The sequence below is a fragment of the Oryctolagus cuniculus genome, chromosome 18 (assembly GCF_964237555.1).
Source record: "Oryctolagus cuniculus chromosome 18, mOryCun1.1, whole genome shotgun sequence".
NCBI lineage: Eukaryota > Metazoa > Chordata > Mammalia > Lagomorpha > Leporidae > Oryctolagus > Oryctolagus cuniculus.
In genome coordinates, this window is record NC_091449.1 from 7,244,188 (window position 1) to 7,251,723 (window position 7,536).

At 53.4% G+C, this 7,536-nt stretch overlaps 1 protein-coding gene across 3 annotated transcripts in view; it reads left to right on the plus strand.

Annotated features, from left to right (window-relative positions):
* LOC127489391 (RNA-binding protein 33) overlaps positions 1-6,975 on the plus strand; it is a 27,667-nt gene extending 20,692 nt beyond the window's left edge. For 2 of the 3 annotated variants that reach the window (XR_011384170.1, XR_011384171.1), the window contains exon 10: positions 6,732-6,975. The gene's annotated coding sequence lies outside the window, so the exon portion shown is untranslated. Of the gene's footprint in view, positions 1-6,687 lie in introns of all 3 variants that reach the window. The other variant, XR_011384172.1, reaches the window with a different exon arrangement.
* The last annotated feature ends 561 nt before the right edge of the window (positions 6,976-7,536 follow it).

Genomic DNA, 7,536 nt, shown 5'->3' on the forward strand with positions numbered 1-7,536 from the left:
AGCCCCCCCTTTCTGCTCTTCAGTGACCCCCTCCCCTTGTCCAAGCTTAGACACGTAGGGCACGTAGCCCCCCCTTTCTGCTCTTCAGTGACCCCCTCCCCTTGTCCAAGCTTAGACACGTAGGGCACGTAGCCCCCCCTTTCTGCTCTTCAGTGACCCCCTCCCCTTATCCAAGCTTAGACACGTAGGGCAGGTAGCCCCCCCTTTCTGCTCTTCAGTGACCCCCTCCCCTTGTCCAAGCTTAGACACGTAGGGCAGGTAGCCCCCCCTTTCTGCTCTTCAGTGACCCCCTCCCCTTATCCAAGCTTAGACACGTAGGGCAGGTAGCCCCCCCTTTCTGCTCTTCAGTGACCCCCTCCCCTTGTCCAAGCTTAGACACGTAGGGCACGTAGCCCCCCCTTTCTGCTCTTCAGTGACCCCCTCCCCTTGTCCAAGCTTAGACACGTAGGGCACGTAGCCCCCCCTTTCTGCTCTTCAGTGACCCCCTCCCCTTATCCAAGCTTAGACACGTAGGGCACGTAGCCCCCCCTTTCTGCTCTTCAGTGACCCCCTCCCCTTATCCAAGCTTAGACACGTAGGGCACGTAGCCCCCCCTTTCTGCTCTTCAGTGACCCCCTCCCCTTGTCCAAGCTTAGACACGTAGGGCACGTAGCCCCCCCTTTCTGCTCTTCAGTGACCCCCTCCCCTTGTCCAAGCTTAGACACGTAGGGCACGTAGCCCCCCCTTTCTGCTCTTCAGTGACCCCCTCCCCTTGTCCAAGCTTAGACACGTAGGGCACGTAGCCCCCCCTTTCTGCTCTTCAGTGACCCCCTCCCCTTGTCCAAGCTTAGACACGTAGGGCACGTAGCCCCCCCTTTCTGCTCTTCAGTGACCCCCTCCCCTTGTCCAAGCTTAGACACGTAGGGCACGTAGCCCCCCCTTTCTGCTCTTCAGTGACCCCCTCCCCTTGTCCAAGCTTAGACACGTAGGGCACGTAGCCCCCCCTTTCTGCTCTTCAGTGACCCCCTCCCCTTGTCCAAGCTTAGACACGTAGGGCACGTAGCCCCCCCTTTCTGCTCTTCAGTGACCCCCTCCCCTTGTCCAAGCTTAGACACGTAGGGCACGTAGCCCCCCCTTTCTGCTCTTCAGTGACCCCCTCCCCTTGTCCAAGCTTAGACACGTAGGGCACGTAGCCCCCCCTTTCTGCTCTTCAGTGACCCCCTCCCCTTGTCCAAGCTTAGACACGTAGGGCACGTAGCCCCCCCTTTCTGCTCTTCAGTGACCCCCTCCCCTTGTCCAAGCTTAGACACGTAGGGCACGTAGCCCCCCCTTTCTGCTCTTCAGTGACCCCCTCCCCTTGTCCAAGCTTAGACACGTAGGGCACGTAGCCCCCCCTTTCTGCTCTTCAGTGACCCCCTCCCCTTGTCCAAGCTTAGACACGTAGGGCACGTAGCCCCCCCTTTCTGCTCTTCAGTGACCCCCTCCCCTTGTCCAAGCTTAGACACGTAGGGCACGTAGCCCCCCCTTTCTGCTCTTCAGTGACCCCCTCCCCTTGTCCAAGCTTAGACACGTAGGGCACGTAGCCCCCCCTTTCTGCTCTTCAGTGACCCCCTCCCCTTGTCCAAGCTTAGACACGTAGGGCACGTAGCCCCCCCTTTCTGCTCTTCAGTGACCCCCTCCCCTTGTCCAAGCTTAGACACGTAGGGCACGTAGCCCCCCCTTTCTGCTCTTCAGTGACCCCCTCCCCTTGTCCAAGCTTAGACACGTAGGGCACGTAGCCCCCCCTTTCTGCTCTTCAGTGACCCCCTCCCCTTGTCCAAGCTTAGACACGTAGGGCACGTAGCCCCCCCTTTCTGCTCTTCAGTGACCCCCTCCCCTTGTCCAAGCTTAGACACGTAGGGCACGTAGCCCCCCCTTTCTGCTCTTCAGTGACCCCCTCCCCTTGTCCAAGCTTAGACACGTAGGGCACGTAGCCCCCCCTTTCTGCTCTTCAGTGACCCCCTCCCCTTGTCCAAGCTTAGACACGTAGGGCACGTAGCCCCCCCTTTCTGCTCTTCAGTGACCCCCTCCCCTTGTCCAAGCTTAGACACGTAGGGCACGTAGCCCCCCCTTTCTGCTCTTCAGTGACCCCCTCCCCTTGTCCAAGCTTAGACACGTAGGGCACGTAGCCCCCCCTTTCTGCTCTTCAGTGACCCCCTCCCCTTGTCCAAGCTTAGACACGTAGGGCACGTAGCCCCCCCTTTCTGCTCTTCAGTGACCCCCTCCCCTTGTCCAAGCTTAGACACGTAGGGCACGTAGCCCCCCCTTTCTGCTCTTCAGTGACCCCCTCCCCTTGTCCAAGCTTAGACACGTAGGGCACGTAGCCCCCCCTTTCTGCTCTTCAGTGACCCCCTCCCCTTGTCCAAGCTTAGACACGTAGGGCACGTAGCCCCCCCTTTCTGCTCTTCAGTGACCCCCTCCCCTTGTCCAAGCTTAGACACGTAGGGCACGTAGCCCCCCCTTTCTGCTCTTCAGTGACCCCCTCCCCTTGTCCAAGCTTAGACACGTAGGGCACGTAGCCCCCCCTTTCTGCTCTTCAGTGACCCCCTCCCCTTGTCCAAGCTTAGACACGTAGGGCACGTAGCCCCCCCTTTCTGCTCTTCAGTGACCCCCTCCCCTTGTCCAAGCTTAGACACGTAGGGCACGTAGCCCCCCCTTTCTGCTCTTCAGTGACCCCCTCCCCTTGTCCAAGCTTAGACACGTAGGGCACGTAGCCCCCCCTTTCTGCTCTTCAGTGACCCCCTCCCCTTGTCCAAGCTTAGACACGTAGGGCACGTAGCCCCCCCTTTCTGCTCTTCAGTGACCCCCTCCCCTTGTCCAAGCTTAGACACGTAGGGCACGTAGCCCCCCCTTTCTGCTCTTCAGTGACCCCCTCCCCTTGTCCAAGCTTAGACACGTAGGGCACGTAGCCCCCCCTTTCTGCTCTTCAGTGACCCCCTCCCCTTGTCCAAGCTTAGACACGTAGGGCACGTAGCCCCCCCTTTCTGCTCTTCAGTGACCCCCTCCCCTTGTCCAAGCTTAGACACGTAGGGCACGTAGCCCCCCCTTTCTGCTCTTCAGTGACCCCCTCCCCTTGTCCAAGCTTAGACACGTAGGGCAGGTAGCCCCCCCTTTCTGCTCTTCAGTGACCCCCTCCCCTTGTCCAAGCTTAGACACGTAGGGCACGTAGCCCCCCCTTTCTGCTCTTCAGTGACCCCCTCCCCTTGTCCAAGCTTAGACACGTAGGGCACGTAGCCCCCCCTTTCTGCTCTTCAGTGACCCCCTCCCCTTATCCAAGCTTAGACACGTAGGGCACGTAGCCCCCCCTTTCTGCTCTTCAGTGACCCCCTCCCCTTATCCAAGCTTAGACACGTAGGGCACGTAGCCCCCCCTTTCTGCTCTTCAGTGACCCCCTCCCCTTATCCAAGCTTAGACACGTAGGGCACGTAGCCCCCCCTTTCTGCTCTTCAGTGACCCCCTCCCCTTATCCAAGCTTAGACACGTAGGGCACGTAGCCCCCCCTTTCTGCTCTTCAGTGACCCCCTCCCCTTATCCAAGCTTAGACACGTAGGGCAGGTAGCCCCCCGTTCCTCCTCCTCCTCCTCCTCGACGACCTCCTCCCCTTGTAGTTGCACCCTATGGTATGTTAATTTTGTGGTTTTGCCCTTTAAAAACTGTAAAATGATTGTTCGGGCCTCCTCTTGCTCCACTGCTTGCGGCAGCCAGCAGAGGGCCCGTTTGCGCAAATGAAATAAAACTGCCTCCTGTTCTTTTGCATCGTCTGGTCTGGAGTCTGTGTTTCTGGGGTCGTCACAAAAGGACACTGCTGCTGGGGTCCTTCACATGATTATACCAGGGAAATTAAAATAGTGGCTATTGCCTCCCAGGGACCTATAACCATCCTCCTGGGACAGCGAACAGCCCAGTTAGTATTGCTACCTTTTTTTTTTTTTTTTTTGACAGGCAGAGTGGACAGTGAGAGAGAGAGACAGAGAGAAAGGTCTTCCTTTGCCGTTGCTTCACCCTCCAATGGCTGCCACGGCCGGCGCACCTCGCTGATCCGATGGCAGGAGCCAGGTGCTTTTCCTGGTCTCCCATGGGGTGCAGGGCCCAAGCACCTGGGCCATCCTCCACTGCACTCCCGGGCCACAGCAGAGAGCTGGCCTGGAAGAGGGGCAACCGGGACAGAATCCAGCGCCCCGACCGGGACTAGAACCCGGTGTGCCGGCGCCGCTAGGCGGAGGATTAGCCTAGTGAGCCGCGGCGCCGGCCAGTATTGCTACCTCTTAATAATAGCCCCAGCCACAGAAACCAAAGAGGCTCTCAAAATTTTGGTTTTTCAGACGCCTATTGAGTACAACAAATCACAGAAAAAAGGCCTTTACTAAAACTTAAACTGGATGGAAACCCTTTGTGGGTCCTGTCGATACGGGAGCAGATGCTACTATTATTTCTAGTAAGGTTGGCCCCTTGATCCCTCCTTAACTCATTTAAAAGGAATAGGCCAAACTTCTAATCCTCTCCAAAGTTCTCAGGTAATTCCGTGGGAAGATGAAGAGAGAAACAAAGGCACGGTACAACCCTATGTGGTCGCTGGCCTGCCTGTTAATTTCTGGGGCAGAGATACTCTTTCTCAGATGAGACTTAAGTGCAGCTCAAATGAATTAATTACTCAACAGATGCTAAACCAAGGGGACCGCCCAGGCCAAGGACTAGGGAAAAACTCAAGGATGCCTGACTCCCGTTACCATTAAAGTCAGAACAGATCGCACCGGTATTGGCTAGGAAAATTTTCCTTAGCGGCCATTGACATGCCTGTACGCCATGCAGATAAAATCTGGGTGAGAACAGAGCCTGTGTGGATCGATCAGTGGCCTCTGACATCTGAAAAACTGACCGCAGCCACAGCGTTAGTACAGGAACAGCTCACTGTCGGTCATACAGAACCAACCACTTCTTGAAATACCCCAATTTTTGTTAAAAAGAAAAAAATCAGGAAAATGGAGACTCCTACAAGACCTTCGAGAAATTAATAAGGTCGTGATCCCTATGGGTGCCCTTCAACCTGGCCTTTCTACTCCAGTTGCTATTCCTAAGGGTTATTATAAAACAGGCATTGATCTAAAGGATTGTTTTTTCACTATTCCTCTTCACCCAGAAGATCGCCAATATTTTGCATCCAGCCTACCAGTAACAAATTTTAGAGGTCCTATGCCCAGATTCCAGTGGAAGGTCTTGCCTCAAGGGATGGCCACAGCCCCACATTATGCCAAAAAGCGGTGCCCAGATTACAGACCCGTTTAGATTAAAAGATCCCTCTATATACATAATCCATTACATGGACGATATTTTACTTGCTGGCCCAGATACTGACCACCTTCTTTGTTTTTCTCAACAACTTTCAAAAGCCTTAATGGATGCACACCTTCAAATAGCAGCGGATAAAACCCAGTTAAAAACTCATATTTGTTTTCTCTGTCACTGGCGAGGTTACCTCTGACGTCTCCTGTTGTTCTGCCCAGTCGGTAGAATTGTTTGCTGTTTACAGGTTTTGCTCAGTTTCCCTCCTCCCCTTTTAACTTGTACACTGGTGGTGCCTATATTGCCCAATCCATACCATTGCCCGAGACGGTGCCTTAGATTAGCCAACTGCCAATGCCTCACCTCTGTTTTCCTTACTACAACACTATTGAAGCTAGAAATGCCCCCTTTTTTGTGGGTCACATTCGTGCTCACTCCCGTCTCCCTGGCCCTTTGGCCGAAGGCAATGAGATTATAGATGAAGCCACTCAGTGAACATTTTTGGCGGAAATCAGTTCACTCGCTCAGGCTAAGGAAGCCCATTCTCTACACCACCTTAATGCCCAAACCCTTCGCCTTCTCTTTAAAATTACCCAAGAACAAGCGTGACAAATTGTCACAGTGTCAAAATTGTTACTCTACTGCCTGTGCCCCATTTGGGGGTCAGCCCACGAGGGTTGGTTCCAAGTGAGTTACGGCAGATGACGCTACTCAAGTTCCCACTTCGGCAGTACACATGCCTTCATGTCACCATCGACACCTTGAGCAGATTCCTTTTTGCCTCTGCTCACTCTGGTGAAGCCTCTAAAATGTTACTGCCCATGTGCTCAGCTGTATAGCAGTCATGGGAAGGCCTAGTCATTAAAACGGATAACGGCCCTGGAGATACTGGCAAAGATGTTCAGTACTTCTGTAAACAACTCCAGATTCAACACATCACTGGAATTCCGTATAACCCCCAAGGACAAGGCACAGTTGAGCAAGCCCATCAAACACTTAAAAACATGCTTCAAAAACTTGACGCAAACCTTTTGTCCTTCGGTAGGGGCACCAAAAAACATTCTCCGCCATGCCCTATTTCTGTTGAATTCTCTAGCCCTGGACAGCTGGTAGGTCTGCAGCTGATTGTTTCTGGCATCCACAGTCCACTGACTGATGCGCCACGTACTGTGGAAGGATCCTCTCACCTCGCGATGGAAGGGTCCTGACCCCGTGCTAATAGGGGGGAGAGGGTCAGTCTGTGTATTTGACAACAAAGAAAATGCTGCCCGGTGGTTGCCTGAACGTTTGATTGGCCGATTGAAGATACCCCTGTCAAAACAAACACCTTCCTGACAATGCTCTTACACCCTAACGGGTCTTTGACCCCATAATTATCTTAACCAACAGACCCAGGAAAAGGCCCTGTTCCTGAGGTCACACTCTCTCTCCAGGTACCACGAGGGCTGCGCCGTTTAATCCACCGCAGAGAAGATGGAAGTCCTAATCTTCCTCTCCAGTCTGACCATTCGTGCTGCTCCCCTGAGACATGATGCTCTCCGGATGCGACTTGCAAACGCTGCAGGATCAGGTGATATCTGCCTCTAGCAGGGTGTGCACATAGGAACTATCTTGGGGTCCTGTTTGATGCCCGTTTGTCATCCAGCCGAAGAGATTAAAAATCTTACCTTGTCGCCATTCCCGAGCAAGACTCTTTCTTACGCGGACGCGTACGGTTGGGGAACTCCATCTTATACATTACCTAGGCCATGAGTGAGTTAATGCCGCCTCGTGGAGCTGTGTCACAAAATGACACTGGTGCAGTGATAAACTGATCCAGGAAATGCAAGAAGTTAGGTAATGGGCTACATTGTAATAAGACTCAAGAGATCCATGGTTGCCTCAGCAGCCTGTTTCTTCCTTCTCCTGAGATGCTAGATTGTGAGAATGTTACACCTAGACAACGTAGGGAACTCTTTTTAGACCAGTCCTGCAATGAAGTACATCTGTTGTCAAAAATAGAAGTAGACGCTCTGACCTTTTCATTGGTGGGATTCCTGGTCTAGCTGTAGGTGCTTGTAAAACTTGCGTGTGCCATGGTAAAAAATACTCCTCATTCTTCAGCTGCCCTATCCTTGCTAAACGAAGAACAAGTGTTACGGCAAGGTATTCTAGATAATCGTGCAGCCATTATCTTCTCTTGTTACATCACAAAAATGCAATCAAGTTAAAAATCTGGTGTTTTAATCTTACTGATAA